This window comes from Ceratotherium simum, chromosome 36 (genome assembly GCF_057802395.1).
Source record: "Ceratotherium simum simum isolate JZ-2026a chromosome 36, ASM5780239v1, whole genome shotgun sequence".
Classification (NCBI taxonomy): Eukaryota; Metazoa; Chordata; class Mammalia; order Perissodactyla; family Rhinocerotidae; genus Ceratotherium; species Ceratotherium simum.
In genome coordinates, this window is record NC_141935.1 from 5,763,646 (window position 1) to 5,782,305 (window position 18,660).

Below are 18,660 nucleotides of genomic sequence, written 5' to 3' on the forward strand. Positions count from 1 at the left end.
ATATTTACTAGAAGGAATTCACTAAACTAGCTTCCCGCTAGTGCACTGAAATTCAATGTCATACTTATAACTGTAAATTAAAGCAAGATTCAGAGCAACACCACCATTGTTGGGCCATTTTTAGCTATGTGCAATTGGGATAATCTAGTATGTTGCTCTTAATTCATGTCCTTCTAATCTTACGGATTTCTACTGTTGGGGGACAAGGTAAGTTGAAAACAGGAAAACAGATCTGAATATTTAGTTCCTTTCTCAAATGTGTGTGTTTGTTTTGCGTGTGTGTGTAAGTATATTTTTAAGTGAATAAATAGGTGATAACATTATGAATAAAGGTTCATAATTTTAATCTATTTTTTGAAAATATTTTCTAATACGCAATTAAGGAAAAATAGAATGAAATGTATTTCCTCTGTTCTTTAAGTTCTAAAGTGTGAATAGCCACAAAATACAGAATTTGGAGAGGACTTAAATGATGAACAACTTGCAGATAATAGTTGCAAGGGTGAAGTACCAGTGTAGTTCTGCATAAATTTTGCAATGCCACTGACCAGGAAAAGCATCCCAAGAAAATATGACAACTTCAAAATGTTTATGTTTTCATAGATTTGTTAGTTTAAGATTTAAATATCATTAAAACAAGAAATTTCCTATCTCAATCTAACATTTAACAAAAAGAAATCTCTTTTAATAAAACAGTAGAGTGTATCCTTATTTTTGTATGTGATAAAACCAATGAAATACCAACAAATTATTTGCTTTTTCTGAACTTTCAATACATGTTGAAAGTGAAAGGAAACTGTACATTACTTCTTTGTTAGCACTATAAACTATGTCTTATAATATTTTAAAAACTGTCCCATCTTATTTCGGATTGAAATAAAAACCATCATATCCAAGGAATTGCAAATGAAACTTCTAACAAGGTCTAGGACAACTGATTAAGCTATGTGTGTAAATGAAGTTTCAGTCATGTGTTTTACTGTTTGATTTCCAGGAAGTATTTATTTTCCTATTTTGTTGCTATATTTTGCGTGTAACGGAAGTTTTATTTGGGCAGTTTCTCTTCAGTCCTAACACAAGAAAAAAATAGGAACAATAAAAATGCTTTCCTTTTAAGATCTACTCTTATAAAAGTTGCAAAACTTTATTTTTATGGACTTGAAACTCATTTTAGTTTGTTTCTACTTCTAGCATTGAGTTATAATCACAGGAGAGCAGCTAGCTGACGGGGGAAAAGAACTTTTTCTCCAATAACAGACATTTCTTAGTCTTAATTAAAAATACTAACCTCTCTGGTTAGCCTATGGTGAAGGCTAGATCTTTGTAGTGACCTCACTGAAGAACTGTGTGAATCAGCGTATTTGATTTTTTTTTTTTTTACCTTTGCATCTGGTATATATTAAGCGTTTTAAACACCTGTTAGATATGGCATTAAGGGAGGCTTTCTAAATGGGGAAAAAGCAGAGGGAGATATATGTAAAATATGATAGTAATGTGTAGAAGTTTGACAACCCCTAACACAGAAAAAGATATTTAAGCTTCAATCTAGTCTCCTGGAGAGCCTTTAGTGAAGCTCTATCCCAAAGTTGTGTAGATGTTAAACTACCTGTAAGTTTGCATCACACTTATGTTTAGCTGGCTATTCAGAGGCTGGCCAAAAAGCAAAAGCAATACACTAAAGTAACACTTTCATATAAATAGAAAACTCTTCATGCTTTCAGTATTAAAATATTTATCAAGTACTGTATTATGCCTCATGCTGCAGCAAAGAAGCTCAAAACAAAATGAAAACTCCATGCCTCATTACAATTTATTGTGTCTGTCCTAAGAGGAAACCAAAACATAGAAACAAGTAAATAGATTGCAAGACTGTTTGTGTGTGTGTGCGCGCGCGTGTGCGCACGCGTGCATACATGTATCCATCCCATCGGAAATATATATTCATAAGGTTTTATCAGAATGTAGAGACAAGAGAAATTATTTTCTGTTTTGGAGTGGGTGATTGGGTAAGGGGGACCTGCAAAGAGAAGTCAACATTCAGAGCCAGCACGGTTGCTGATGTGCACAACGAATATTTGCTAAATGTTGTAGAATGAGTTTTGAAGAATGGAAAGAACAGGAAAGTAAAGTTATTCTGGATAGCAAAGAATATTTAGACAGAAATGCTTGGAAATCAAATACTATTACTTGAGGGGAGGGCAAAGGATATCTGAAAAAGAATTATGGGAGGTGCTACTGTCAGAGACCCCCCGCCGAGGGGGTTTTTCCCCAATATCTTCTCCAAAATTATCTAATGTCAAATTTTAAACAGATAAACTACTTCAGGTTTCACAGGTTAAACACAAGAATTACTAGTTTCAAATATTGTGCAACAGTGAAAATTACCTCTAGGTAAATGAAAAAAGGGAATTTCCCTGGTTAACTGATTTGTGAGCTGAATTTCTGTAAGTTTTTTTTTTTTTCCAAATAAGAAGAAAACAAAACTACTTCATCTTCACCATACCAGGAAAAAACAGACAAGACAGAGATTTCAGGTGGAGATATCTGTGACTATTAGTCAGAATAGAGAAAGGAAGCGTATGGGGAGCCTAGCACAACCCTGTCATCCCACCACCTGCACACTGTGTGACCAGTGAGGTCTGCTACTGTTGCACTCTGCCTTGGTTCTTAACTTTGTTGTGTGCGGTTTTCTTCTTGAAGATACTGCCAAGGAAATTTTAATTCACAAAACTCCAAAACGTAAATTTCATATTCATTGACAATGGGTTCCTCAAATCTTTTACTCTTAATTAGAGGTCTGTCTTTGTACTTGACTAATTAGTACACTGGAAGGCATTTAAGCTACAGGATTTTAAGCTAGATAAAAAAATATCAATGAGGGGCCAGCCCGGTGGCGAAAGCAGTTACGTGTTCACGCTCCGCTGCGGCAGCCCAGGGTTTGCCGGTTCGGATCCTGGGCGCGCACACATGCATCGCTTGGCAAGCCGTGCTGTGGCAGCGTCCCATATAAAGTGGAGGAAGATGGGCACAGATGTTAGCCCAGGGCCAGTCTTCCTCAGCAAAAAGAGGAGTATTGGCAGATGTTAGCACAAGGCTGATCTTCTTCACACACACACACACACACACACACACACACACACAAACAAAAAAATAAATGAGATGATTAAAATATGATTTAATGATTCATTAATATAGATTAAATTAATTCTTCTGTTTTATTTTTCCCAGTGGAACATTGTGACTTTCCAAGAATAAACCGTGGAACTCTATATGATGAAAAGGAATATAAGCCATTTTTCCTAGTTCCTATTGGGAAATTTTTCTATTATTCCTGTGAATATAATTTTGTGTCTCCTTCAAAATCCTTTTGGACTTGCATAACATGCACAGAAGAAAGATGGTGACCAACACCGAAGTGTCTCAGTGAGTAAATGCCTGATCATTAGATGTGGATGAATCACCCAGTGAACAGACAAGGATGTGCCAGATGGGATCACAGGAGCAGGACTAAAGAGCCAGCAAAGGTGAGAGATGTAGTCCTTCCTGAGAAGCATTTGTGGAAACCCAATGAAGAATAAACATGTGAATTTTCTTGTATTATCTAGAAGTGCTCTACATATTTTAATTTTAAAAAGGTGATGATTAATACATTTGACTACTGATATACGTTTCCTAATATTTTTTTGGTATCAGCCTGGTCATATTTTTCCTTTTAAAAAAAGTATTTATATATACACATTCTGTTTTGAAATTTACTGTTCTCTTCAACATTGCAAAGATCATGTAAGTTTTAGCATTTTCACCTTTATATTTTCCATAAATCGCTTCTTTTGTCCTTAAAATTATATCTCTATTAATCCTTCAATGAATGTGAAGAGCAGACTCAGGAGATAACAAGTCTATTAAAAGAGAAAAACAATGGGAGGCAGAATAGACAAGCCAACAAAAGAGATAGAATGGTCTTTCTCCTTTTGTAAGAAACAGTTATGAGAATTAAGAGAGAAATAGCTATATTAGGATATTGTTTTGTACCGAGAAAAGTTTATAAAAATAAAATCTTTTATTATAAAAACATAGAACAGAATGAAATGTTAACTTACTTTCATATATTAAATATATATGAAAAATATATATTTCATCTCATATATAGTAGCATGATCTAAATTCTTCTGAAACTTCATTTTCATACTTGATTTCAGTTTTGAAAATTTGCTGTTCTTTTTTAAATATTGTAAAATGGAAATATATCTTACTATTCTTTTTTACTACTTCCATCTTGTACATTAAGCAATTTTTGGTCCTTAGGACTGTGTTTCTTTCCTTTTGTGGAAAATGATTATTCTGCTTCTTCAGGACAAACACATCTGTAAGGTGACACTGTACAAATTGTCTGTGATATGGGCTACAGCCTTCCAAATAATGAGAACACCATTTCACGTTCAGAAGGTGGCTGGTTATCTCATCCCAGATGCAGCCTGACCAGTAAGTAAAATACTGTCCTCTCAGATCCTGGTATGTGTTGCAATTTTTTTGGAAGAAATAAATCTAGAGTCTAGTCCTATATTAAATTAAGTTCAGCATGCTCCGCTTCAGTGGTTCGAGTTCGATTCCCAGGCACGGGCCTACACCACTCGTCAGTGGCCATGCTGTGGTGGTGACACACATACGAAATAGAGGAAGATTGGCAACACGTGTTAGCTTAGGGAAAATCTTCCTCAAGCAAAAAAAAAAAAAAAAAAAAGAAAGAAAGAAACAAATCTATTGCCAGAAATTAAATATAGGTTTCACCACTTGCTTTTATCGTTATGCATTTGTGTTTTAGTTCCAATTGTGTCTGAATTGATGTACAAATAGCAGTTTGCCTATCTACACAAATAAAATGCATGTAAAAAGAAGAAATATTGGACAAGAATATAAACACTTTGAAGACAGTATTTTTATGTTAAATTAAGCCAATTTATTGTTGACATTAAAATTATCACATTAGTTGAAAATAAATGATTACAAAACTAGAGCATTAAAGGGCAAATGAGTTCAATATTAGTTAAAATATCTTATAACTAGGACAGTTTTCTATATTTATCCTTATGTGTTAATATTAAATTTGTATATATGATTCAATAACAATCAATTTATATGTATTAAACATTTCATACTTGTATGAGTTATGTTTATCTGTCAGTGGCTTAGAACTTGTTACCATTACTCTGGCCTGTAAATTCTAGCCATCATGGTCTCCAAAACTCTGATCTTGCTATTCTCAATTCAGGGAGACCAGTGGGCTCTGCATGGCTTCTCCCTCCCTGCACCCAGTTTGGAAAGTACGTTCTAGCAGAGAGCTGGGGTAGTCATAGATGGGACTTTGGGATTTGGATTTTTCCCCCCCTTTTCTCGACCAAAACAGACATGTGCTGCCTGTTTTCCAGTTTTCTGGAAATATATTTTGTACAGTTTTCTAACTCTTTTTCCAGTGGGAGGGTATGAAAATAGAGTCTTCTGTTATGCTTTCTTAAAAAAAAATTATGTTATCAAAATGATTCCACATCTTCAGTATTTAAGTTTAAACCTCTAGAAAATAGAGTCTTCTCAAAAGAGCTTGAATTACAACATTCTTTCAGTTACCCGTTAGGCCATTGTCTCTTTAAATTACAAGGGGCTTAGACATGACTAATATTTGCAAAATAAATAAATAAAAGGAGACTTTTATTGACTTCACACCTGAAATGTCGGGTGGTTGAACAGGGTTCATGACTTATAGGCTTTGGTTCAGGTATAAATATTTTATTGTCTTCTCCATCTCCAGAATGAGCTCTCTTCATTTTGTGGGGTGATGGTGACTGTCAGCCTAACAATTGTATTTTAGAAGCGTGACAAACTCATTTTGACCAGTGGTAACCCACAACATGGCTCACGTTGTCCATTAGCCTTTGAACAATTCTGATGTTTTGTGGCACAAAAAGTATCCCAGGTTTAATTCATACTTTCCCTGCCTCAAAACTCAAATTGTTACCCCTGCCCCTGGCCCCACAACCTGCTCAGAACAAGCCTCACACGTTCTCGTTAGCTGACAGGAAACCACAAACAGAGGGAGGAAATGGCTGAGACACACAGCTGAAACCAGTTAACACCAGGTGACGGCAACACGGCAGTCTCACTTGACCTGCCATAGACCCTGCAGCTCATTATACACTCACTGTAATGCATCACCATGCCACATAACACACCCACCAGCGCCATGACAGTTTACAATTGCCGTGGCAACAGCAGGATATGACTAAATAAGGAAAGAACAGAGGTAGCATCCTTGTTCCCCTGAAAAGCCTGCCCTGTTCCCCCGAATACTATGAAGATCCCTCCCCTTCATTACCTCAACCCCTTATAACAGCTGCTTACTCACTGTAAGAGCTAAGTCGATTTGTGAACAAAGTTTCCACCTCTCCATTCTTTTGCCCTTGAATAAAAGCTTGTGCTGTTGAATGCTTAGCTTCAGTTTCATTTCAAATCCTTGACATGGAACAGAAAAGAACCCTCTGAGGAAAGGACAGATTGTGAGTACAAGGCCCTCCCATGAGCCCCTCCTCAGAGCTCCTCTGAATGTGGGTTGGAGTCCCACTGGAGTGAGATGAAATTGGTAACAGAATCAGCCACATCTCCAATGGGTCCTGGTTCCTTTTAGTGGGTAACAGTATTTAGAAACTAAGTTGCCAAAATTAACTTGCTTCAAAATTTAGTGCATTTTATTTATTCAGACAAGAAGCGTAGTATCTTATCTTTCAATTTCTCATCAGAAACTTGGTGCTTTCCCTGTCTGCCTGTTGCTAAATATTCCGCAAACACAAGATGACACGCTGAGGTTACCGGGGTAGAGGTAGGAAGTCACTCTTCGAAGTGGAAGTATTCAGCAGAACACTGTGTATCCAAGGTTAGCTGGTGGATCAAGAATACCATGGAGAGTCAATGGCATTCAGTGCAACTGGACTCCAGCACAGGTTCTGAGAAAGACGACCTCTGTGTCCTTGAGTAAATGATTACCTCTTTGAGCTATGGTTACTCATCTGCGAAATGAGACTGTTAAACCAGTAGGTTCCTTCCACTTTTATCTAGTTAACAGTGATTAAAACTTTAAAGATTTTTCTTTATTTAAATCCCTAAATTGTTTCCACCTGTGATGGAAACTCTAATTTTTCTACCAACTGTGTTATATATATATTGACAAATATTTGGTGAATATTTGGAGAAATGGCTTTAAAAAAGGAGAATTCGAGTGATGCAGTAGAAAATAAAAAAGACTGGATAACGAAATGGTCAAGAGAGAGAGAAAGACAAAAAACCAGCTAAGAGATATACAGGAAAAAAATAGAAAAAAACAAATAAATATCTAGAAAAAGAGTTCTAAACTTTTTCTGAAGTTTGCACATTTTTTGTTCCCAAGTTTAGTCTGTAGAAATGCTGATAAAATCATTAATCATTTCATTAAATTAATTATGATACATGCATTTAAATTGTGTGGCAATATTAACGACATTGTAATGTAACAACATTAAAAAATGCATTGTCTTTACTCTTAATGCTACTGTCTTAGAAAGAAGGCACATTTTTGAAAGTCATCCATATCATTCATATTTAAGCAGCTTCATGCCTTTAGTGGGATCTGCAAAAGTGAGAAAAAACATGTCTCACAGTAATATTTTCTTTTGTTTTTTTTTTTGGTGAGGAAGATCAGCCCTGAGCTAACATCCATGCTAATCCTCCTCTTTTTGCTGAGGAAGACCGGCTCTGAGCTGACATCTATTGCCAATCCTCCTCCTTGTTTTTTCCCCAAAGTCCCAATAGATAGTTGTATGTCATAGATGCACATCCTTCTAGTCGCTGTATGTGGGAAACAGCCTCAGCATGGCCAGAGAAGTGGTGCATCAGTGCGTGCCCAGGATCCGAACCCCAGGCCGCCAGTAGCGGAGCACTCGCACTTAACCACTAATCCACAGGGCTGGCCCCTAATATTTTCTTAAGTACAGCAAATAAATCTTCAAGGAATTCTTTTCATTGTATCAAACTTTTTTGAAATACCACCACGATTTTCTTACAGAAACAAATTATCTTTGGTTTTATTTTCCCAGCATCGCAGGGTCACCACCAGTGCAGGTAGTCAACATAAAACAATATTAGCCTATGTTCCAAAATAGGTACCTGCACGTGGTTGCTCAAGTTCTATATATGGTGCTCCTTGAAGGTGTATAGAGTAAAATATGTGCAAAAACTCATTGCCGTCCTGATACAATAATCTATTACATCTATCTATCTATCTATCTATCTATCTATCTATCTATCTATCTATCTATCTATCTATCATCTATCTGCCTATTCATACATATATATATATCTACACATATTTAATATAGAGAGATGCAGTGATTTCTCCCTTATGGTAATTTTCATGGGTTTGACAAACAAAACTTATTTTATGAATTGTTTCTACTTTACATATCAATGTTACTAAATTGTAAACTCACAGTAAGAGGACTACATTTAACATTTTCTATACTTTGTTGCAGCTTCTTTTTAATAGAATTTATTATATTATTTTATAAAATAACATATCGATGCTTACTTTTGAGATCCTAATACAATGTTTGAACAGTTTTATTTTGGCCATTTTTGGATTATTAAATACACATAGACGTCTCTAAAGTGTTCTATCAACTTTAAACATCTTTCTTTAATTCTCAGTTATTAAAGATTAGGAGACCACTGTATCAGCTCTACTTGCCACTCGTTTACCTTTTTTTATTTTTGATACACAATTATATGTAACAAGAATATACTTGAGAAAAATCTTTCACAAATGAATAAAGCTTAAAATTCTGAAACTGAGCTATTTTAGTGAACGTCGTATAGACTTTGGGGATCAAAATGATTTTCAGCATAGCTGCCATTTTCTTGTTGGAAAAGTCAAGGACATTTGTGGTCATATGTGATGATATGTTTATAGTCTATAGTTAAATTTATAGAGTAGTTAAATGCAAATTTTAAAATTAATTTATCAAATACTGCAACTAAGAAATGGTGCTTCACAATTGATTTTGTTTGTCATTGTATTAGTTTCCTGTGGCTGCTGTAACAGATTACCACAAACTTGGTGGATTAAAACAACACAAATCTATTCTCTTACAGTTCTGGAGGCAAGAAGTTTAAAGCCAACTTCTCTGGGCTAAATTCAAGGTGTCAGCAGGGCTGGTTCCTTTTACAGGCTGTAGAGAAGAACCTGTTTCCCTACCTTTTCCAGCTGCCAGAGGCCACCTGTATTCATTGGTTTGTGGCCACTTCCTCCATCTTCAAAGCCAGTAGTCTAGAGTCTTCAGATATTTTTCTCCCTGTCCCTCTCTTTCCGTCATCACATCACCTCCCATCTGACTTGGACTCCTCCCGCATCCCTCTTATAAGGACCACTGTGATTACATCAGGCCCACCTAGATAATCCAGGATAATCTCCCCATCTCCAGAGCCTTAACTTCATCACAGCTGCAAGATTATTTTGCCATATAAGGTAACATTCACAGGTTCTGGGGATTAGAACATGGACATTTTGGGGGGACTGTTATTCAGCCTACCATAGTCATTTACAGTAAAAGCAACAAGCATATTAATTCATAGAACCCTACTACTTAACAGCTAAAGGAATACACAGTCTACCTGAATACAAACCTCTGGCCTCAGATGAGCTTATACATGGACTCCTTTTCCTTACTCTCATTGCACTGTCTCTATACAACATATCCCAAACCTCGAGAGCCAATTGCTTTCTTATTTATTATTTCCCATTTGGTTCTCCAGTTATGAATTCAGAGCCATTTCTGGTCTGATGCAGGACCTCGTCTGAGACTCCCAAGTTAAATGAGTTCTGCCTACTAGGAAGTCTGAACCACTGTGAAAACTTAACGAAGGGGTCCAATTTACTGCAAATCACCCATAATATTTATAGGAAATTATTAGATTACTGAATTGGATTTCTCTTGGGCATGCCACAACTTTACTGGTGAGAGTTCTTTGCTCTTGTTTTCTCAAAAAACAATACATTTATTTATAATTTGCCTTATTCTATATAAAATTTAATATATTTTACATAGTTTCCTAAAATATTTTGTTTGAGGATTTACAGCTAGTCTATTTTTAATAAACGAAAAATGTAGACAGCAAGGATAATTCCAGGTTGAGGTTTCCCCAGCATAAGGTCTAATTTTTATCTTTTTATAAAAATGTATTCAGGGGCCAGCCCCATGGTGTGGTGGTTAAGTTTGGCAGGCTCTGCTTCAGCAGCCCAGGTTCACAGGTTCAGATCCCAGGCATGGACACCACACGCCAGCCATGCTGTGGTGGCAACCCACATACAAAATAGAGGAAGATTGGCACAACTTAGCTCAGGACAAATCTTCCTCATCAAAAAAAAAAAAAGATATTAATACTCCCTGACTTATCATGAATTTTTTTTCTTGATGAGGAATATTGGTCCTGATCTAACATTTGTTGCCTACCTTGCTCTTTTTGCTTGAGGAAGATTGTCCCTGAGCTAACACCTGTGCCAATATTCCTCCATTTTGTATGTGGGACACCACCACAGCATGGCTTGACAAACTATGTGTAGGTCTGCACCTGGGATCTGAACCTGTGAACCCCGGGCCACTGAAGCGGAGCACAAGAACTTAACCACTGTGCCATCAGGTTGGCCCCTCATGAAAATTGTTAATGAACAAATACTTATATTTTCTTCTTTTTTTCAGAAAAATGCTTAAAATCAGATATTCTACTTGGCAATGGGTTTTTGTCTGAAGCAGAATATATTTACCCTTTAAATAAAGAAACACAACATAAGTATAAACCAGGATATGCAACAGCAGATGGGAAGACATCAGGGACAGTTGATGTCTGCAAAGTGGATGGTCAGTTCAACCAATTTGCATTAGTAAGTAATTTTACATTTTATTATGAGTTTTTCTGAACATAATAACATGAAAGTTTATTTCAACTATTTTTTTCCCTTCTTTGGGGTTTATATGGTACCATACAAAATAATGTCAAACTCATTTTTTAAAAAAATATATTAATAAAATACTTATGTACTCCTATGCCAAATTGATTTAATTCATTTGTGACTGAGATATCTGTGCACTTCTCTTTCACCATTTTTCCCAAGAAGATTTGTCTCTGTTCCAGAGCAAAGGTCCCTCTCTCACCTGATGGGAGGGTGGGCCAATGTGCCACCTGCCCTATAAAAGCTCCAAATTTTATAATTTTGAGGTTCCTTTCCCATGATGCAAAGCCACTTCATGAGCACAATAACATCAGGCTGTCACTGCATCTGACTGATTGGAGTCTGATGAATTAGGGATTGGGGCTCAGAGAACTGGCCCCATGGCTCTCTGTGAGTAATAAACTATTTAGTTCATTCCAACCCAGAGAACTAATGTGTTCTTTCAGAAGGATATATATATATATCATATAGCCCATATATAACATATATACATATATATGTGTATATATATGTATATCTGATATTTACTGCATTACTATTAGAATATATAGTATGCTATAGAAGATAGCTATAAATATGTATAAATATATATACATACATATATATTTATATAGTATAATATATATATATATTTTAAAAATAGTGTAATTTATTCAGAGTTTATGTATAAGGAAAACGTACGTAAAATCAATTTTTATTAAATACTAGTAATGATATTTTCTAAAAGGTAATTGATTCATTAGTACATAACGATTGCTAAAGGTTTTTGTCTGCTTATTGTGTGCTTGGGATAACATGAGAAATAAAACACTGATTTTGAAAAATGCCTTAGAATCTTGTGATATGTCAGTATTAGTGAGTGTCAGAAACAAAGGTAAGGGCACGTGGCTTAGACTCAACGACAAGTTGGACTCTGAGCCGCAGTGGATATAAAGCAGAGATGGACGCACTGCGGCTTCCACAGTATGTGGTGAAGATGCTGGTCCCATTTGCCCACATGCTCTGGTGAGTATTTTTTCTTCTAGAAAATAAAAACAATTCTGAAAGTATTTCTTTTTAGTAGGCTCTATATAAAGATATTTCCTAAGGAACAATAATCAAAATTCAGGGTGTCTCAACATAGCTTTCAGAAACCCAAGTTAACTATTGATATAATAACAGATCTTCGAACAATACTTAGTCTATCCAAAATGAGGTTGGTCTATGCCGCACATATTGTCATACTGATGACCAACATGAAAGCTATTGTCAAAGCATCTTGAAGTCAAACTGCCAAATAATTCAAAACTAGGCTTACACAGTTATAGTTATAGTTTGTAGTTACTAGTTATACTTTGTTACACATCCTACAGCAACTTGAAATATTTTGCTCCTTGACCTTCTTCCTTTCCCCTGTCATTTGATTATTAACTCATAATTTATAGTCAGAAACTAGGTTTTTTTGTTTGATTTCTTTATTGGTTTGTTTTACAAGGACTTTATTTTCTTTTTTGATAGTATAATTTTACTTTATTTTTTTAACTGAGATATAATTGACATATAACTGACATATAACATTATATTAGTTTCAGGTGTGCAGCATAATGATTTGATATTTGTATATATTGTGAAGTGATCACCACAATAAGTCTAGTTGATATTCATCATCGCACATAATTACAGCATTTTTTTCTTGTAATCAGAACTTTTAAGATCTACTCTCTTAGCAACTGTCACATATATAATACAGTACTATTAACTGTAGTCACCATACTGTGTATACTGTACACCATACTGTTACTCCAGGACTTATTTATTTTATAGCTGAAAGTTTGTACTTTTTCACTCCCTTCACCCATTTCACCCACCCCCAAATCCCCCACTTCTGGCAACCGCTAATCTGTTCTCTGTATCCATGAGCTTGTTTTATTTTTTTTTTTAGATTCCGAATATAAGTGAGATCACACAGTATATGTCTTTCTCTGCTTGACTTGTTTCACTTAGCACAATGCCGTCAAAGTCCATCCATGTTGTCACAAGTGGCAAAATTTTCCTTTTTTATGGCTGAATAATATTGCAGTGTGTGTGTGTGTGTTATTACATTTTTTTAATCCATCCATCCATTGATGGATACTTAGCTTGCTTCCATATTTTGGCTATTGTAAATAATGTTGCAATGAACATGGGGTTACAGATATTTTTTTGAGACAGTGATTTCATGTCCTTTGGATAAAATACCCAGAAGGGAATTTGCTGGATCATATGATAGTTCTACTTTTAGTTTTTCGAGGAACCTCCCTGCTGTTTTCCGTAGTGGCTGCACCAATTTACATTCCCACTAACAGTGCACAAGGGTTCCCTTTTCTCCACATTCTCACCAACTCTCGCTGTTTCTTGTCTGTTTGCTAATAGGCATTCTAAAAAGTGTGAGGTGATATCTCATTGTGGTTTTGATTTTCATTTCCCTGATAAAGTGATGTTGAGCACCTTTTGATGCACCTATTGGCCCTCTGTATTATTCTTTGGAAAAATGTCTATTCAGATCCTCTGCCCATTTTTTAATTGGATTGTTTGGTTTTTTGCTATTGAATTTTGTGGGTTCTTTATATATTTTAGATATTAGCCACTTATCAGATATATGATATGCAAATATTTTCTCCCATTCAGTAGGTTCACTTTTCATTTTGTTGATGATTTCCTCTGCTATGCAGAAGCTTCTTAGTTTGTGGTGATTCCACTTGTCAGATTTTGCTTTTGTTGCCATTGCTTTTGGTGTCAAATCCAAAATATCATCACCAAGACTGATGTCAAGGAGCTTATCGCCTATGTTTTCTTCTAGGAGTTTTATGGTTTCAGTTCTTATGTTCAAATCTTTCATTTATTTTGAGTTAATTTTTGTGTATGGTGTAAGATAGTGGTCCAGTTTCAATCTTTTGCATATGGCTGTCCAGTTTTCTCAATACCTTTTATTGAAGAGAGTATCATTTCTCCAGTGTATATTCTTGGATCCTTTGTCGTAAATTAACTGACCATATATGTGTGGGTTTATTTCTGGGCTCTCTAGTCTGTTCCATTGATCTATGTGTCTGTTTTTATGCCAATACCATACTGTTTTGATTACTATAGCTTTGTAATATAGTTTGAAATCAGAGAGCATGGAGCCTTCAACTTTGTTCTTTCTCAAGACTGTTTTGGCTATTCGGGGTAGAAATTTATTATTTTAGAGCAGCTTTAGGTTTCACAGCAAAATTGAGGGGAAGGTACGGAGATTTCCATATACTCATTGCCCCACACAGGCAATAGCCTCTTCTCTTATCAACATCACTGATGAGAGTGGTACATTCGTTACAACTGATGAACCTATGTTGACACAACATAATCACTCGAGGTCTAGTTTACATTGTAGTTCACTTTTGGTGTTGCACAGAATCTTGGTTTTAAACACGGCACAGAATGCCTTCAGGTCATGAGAAATCATACCCTTCCTTAAATATGGCTGTACATTTTGTTCTGTATATTAGTTGTCTACTGCTACTGTAACAAATGACCACAAACCCAATTACTTAAAACAACACAAACTTATGATCTTACAGTTCTAGAGGTCAAAAGTCCTGAAATCAAGGTGTCAAATCAAGGTTCCTTCCGGAGGTCCTAGGAAAAAAATCTGTCTGTTTGCCTTTTACAGCTTCTAGAAGCCATCTGCATTTCTTGGCTCATGGCTCCTTCTTCAAATCACTCCAACCTCTGCTTCTGCTGTCTTATCTCCTACTTTGATTCTGACACTCCTGCCTCCCTCTTATGAGGACCCTTGTGATTACATTGGGCACATCACCACAACGATAGTTCAAGATACTGAGCTCTCTCCATCTCAAGTTCTTTAACTTACTTATGTCTGCAAAGTCTGTTTTTCCATGAAAGGTAACATATTTGCAGGTTTCAAGGATTAGGATGTGGACATCATTGGGGGCCATTATTCTGTCTACAACACCATATAATAACTATACACAAGTAAAGCAGCTGGAAAATCCTACATCATCAAGATCAATTAAGTTCAGTGGCATTTTTTTTTTTACAATTGGATAAGAAAAATAATGTTAACAACCAATAAAAATTATCATGCAAAATATTGGAATAACATACAGAGATACAGGGGTGCAAATTTTATAGAAGCTGAGTGAGTTACATCCCAAGGTGATATGCACAAATAAACTGTTATTAAACTATTAAATTGCCAATAACAATACATAAAACTGGCTAGCTTAAACAATATTCCTGAGATTATTTAATTACAAAATATTTCATTATACTTGTGATGCTTGCTTGATTTATTGAGAGTATTTATTTTGTCTTCAGTGTTGTTTTCACATGTGAATTTCAACATCGAATTTTAGAAATGAACTATCAATAATAGATTAAACGAGAAAAATATAGGGGGCCTTCCTGGTGGCACAGGCAGTTAAGTGCGCAAGCTCCGCTGCGGCGGCCCAGGGTTCACCGGTTCGGATCCCCGGGTGTTCACCGATGCACCGCTTGGCAGGCCATGCTGTGGCGGTGTCCCGTATAAAGTAGAGGAAGATGGGCACGGATGTTAGCCCAGGGCCAGTCTTCCTCAGCAAAAAATGAAGAGGATTGGCAGATGTTAGCACAGGGCTGATCTTCCTCACAAAAAAAAAGAAGAGAGAAAAATACACATATATATTCATATATATCCATTTCTAATTTTGTCAGAAGGTATTCATAATGCGTTAGTTTTTATAAACATATTAGAGATACAGTTGAGTATAATGGAAAGATTCAGAAAACCTAGAAGCAACCTAGCCGTGTGTTTTTGAAAAAGTCTATGATATTTAGTTCCTCATTTGTAAAATTAGGAATTATTTGCTTTTTTTCCCTTTTGTGAGGAAGATTAGCCCTGAGCTAACATCCATGCCCATCTTCCTCTACTTTATATGAGATGCTGCCACAGCATGGCTTAACAAGCAGTGAGTTGGTGCGCACCAGGATCTGAACCCTGCGCCATTGCAGTGGAACGTGCATACTTAACAGCTACGCCACCAGGCTGGCCCCAGGAATTATTTGCTTTTTAATGTTTCCTCCTACTTAAAATTTATTAGAGATGTGTTGTTCGAGCATACCAGTTAGCTACTTTTTAAACATAACTATCATTTTTAATGAAAAAAATGTAAGTAAATATGTTGCATGTTAATTTTTATTACATGAAAGAATGAATTTCATGTGACAAGTGTGAAAATTATTCATATTCCATTTTATAAACAAATAGTAAAAGTTATGAGGCTTTTATTGTTAAACAAATTAAATAGTTTATTTTACAAGTAACTTCTCAGGACTTACGTATTATGATCCTGAAGAGACTGTCATACAGAATTTTACCTTGCTGCTCAATATCCTAATTTCCCTAAAGGGTCTTGCACGTATTTGTTGAGGGTAAATAATTACTATTTTTTTTGAAGGCAAGAATATATGTCCCTCTGTATGTGAAGCCCCATGAATGTTGTTTTCATATAGCGTATATTAAACCTATTTTTGCAATGGTTATTTCACACATATCCATTTACTTTAATTTTATTTTTAGAAATAGAATGTCCTCTTCCATTTTCAGAAGCAAATGTAGATGCTCATCCAAAACGTAAAAAATACACAGTTGGAGATCTGTTGAAATATTCCTTCAGTGAAAGACTTATAAGAGTTGGGCCAGACTGAGCTCAATGCTACCAATTTGGATGGTCACCTAATTTTCCAACATGCAAAGGTCAATATTTAGTTTAGAAGTGAAGAAACAATTTATATTAATTTATATTATTTTATATTAAGGTCTATGTATTTTGTTGTATCTTGTATCCATAATCTGACAAACTGCAAAAAAAATGGTAAAAGTGGTATTTTAACTGGAAAGAAGGAGAGATGCTTAGCCATAGTAACTGAGTTGTATAGAGTATTTAAATTTCCTTTATCAAGGGGTAATTGTATCTCTGTGTTTTAAAATATGTAATGGGATTTTATAAATCAAAATATAGTAGCTGGGATTGAGAAGTGTTAGAATTTTTCCCCCTAGGCTCAATAAAAAATATTATACTTTAAAAAATACTGTATGGGTCTTATTATCTTGTATTAAGTAATTAATAAAATAGTAAAATAGTTATACATATGGATTATTCAACATAAAACAATGATGATTTGTTACTTGCTTCAGATGACATTATTTTCACCAAATTTTTTGATCAAATATTTTATGTATTTATAGATATTAATTAACAAAAACTATAACTATATGTGCATATCATACAACATTTTTTATAAATACTTAGTTTTATATAATAATCAGATTGTTGACCTACTTTAAAATCTTCAAGGGGACAACTTAATATCCTGGTTATAATAAATGACCTGCACGGTATTGGGGTAGAGGCAATCAGGATATTTGGATATAGAAAGAATATAAGACTGTACCAAAAATTTATTGTTAATTTGAAGAAATGTAATAAGATGTTTTATATATTTATGTAAATGTCCTTTTCCTAGACAGGCATTTTGAAGAATTTAGAAGTAAAATCTCACTATGTCTGTCATTTACTTTAAGTTAGTTCACAAAAAAAAAGTAAAGCAAATTGGGCAAAATGTCACGTTCCTATATCTAGGTGATCAGTGTATGTGTTCATTAAATATTTTTCTTCTTTAATTTGTTCAGAATTGTTCATAATAAAAAGTCAATATTTGAGAAAAAGAATAATCATTACACTGTGTACACTGAAAAAACAAACCTGAAAAAAATAAAAATGTAGTATAAATGTAATTTAGTTCTAGGTCAACCAAAATAGTAACTCCACATTTTGCCAGATTTATAATTATGAGACTATTTAAGCATCATTTACACAGTTTCTTTATGGTAGGGCAAGTAAAATAGTGTGGTCAACCTCCTCAACTCCCCGATGGTAAAATTAAGAAGAAAAGGAAAGAAGAATGTGGACATGGTGAAATGGTGGAATTTGATTGCAATCCCAAGTCTCTAATGACGGGGCCTAAGAAAATACAATGTATCAATGGAGAATGGACAACTTTGCCCGATTGTGCTGGTAAATAGATATTAATTTTTAAATAGAACAGTTACTTTTACTTTGCACTTATATATAAATACATATGTAAAGAGATTTAAAATATTTTAAAGGTAAGCATGTCTTTTTTTGATGAAGTATTTTTTAATTGATGTCATAATAGTTTATAACATTGTGAAATTTCAGTTGTACATTATTATTTGTCAGTCACCATATAAATGCATCTCTTCACCCTTTGTGCCTACCCCTCAACCCCCTTCCCCCTGATAACCACCAAACTGTTCTCTCTGTGTGTTAATCTTCCACATATGAGTGAAATCTTGCGGCGTCTGTCTTTCTCTGTCTGGCTTATTTCGCTTAACACAATACCCTGCAGGTCCATCCATGTTGTTGCAAATGGGACGATTTTATCTTTCTTCATGGCTGAGTAGTATTCCATTGTATATATATACCACATTTTCTTTTTCCAGTCATCAGTTGAGGGACACTTGGGTTGCTTCCACTTCTTGGCTATAGTGAATAATGCTGCAATGCACATAGTGGTGCATAAGCCTCTTTGGATTGTTGATTTCAGGTTCTTTGGGT

At 35.1% G+C, this 18,660-nt stretch overlaps 1 pseudogene; it reads left to right on the top strand.

The window, feature by feature from the left end:
- Positions 1–149: 149 nt before the first annotated feature.
- Positions 150–18,104, top strand: LOC147912337 (complement factor H-like; annotated as a pseudogene).
- Positions 18,105–18,660: the final 556 nt, after the last annotated feature.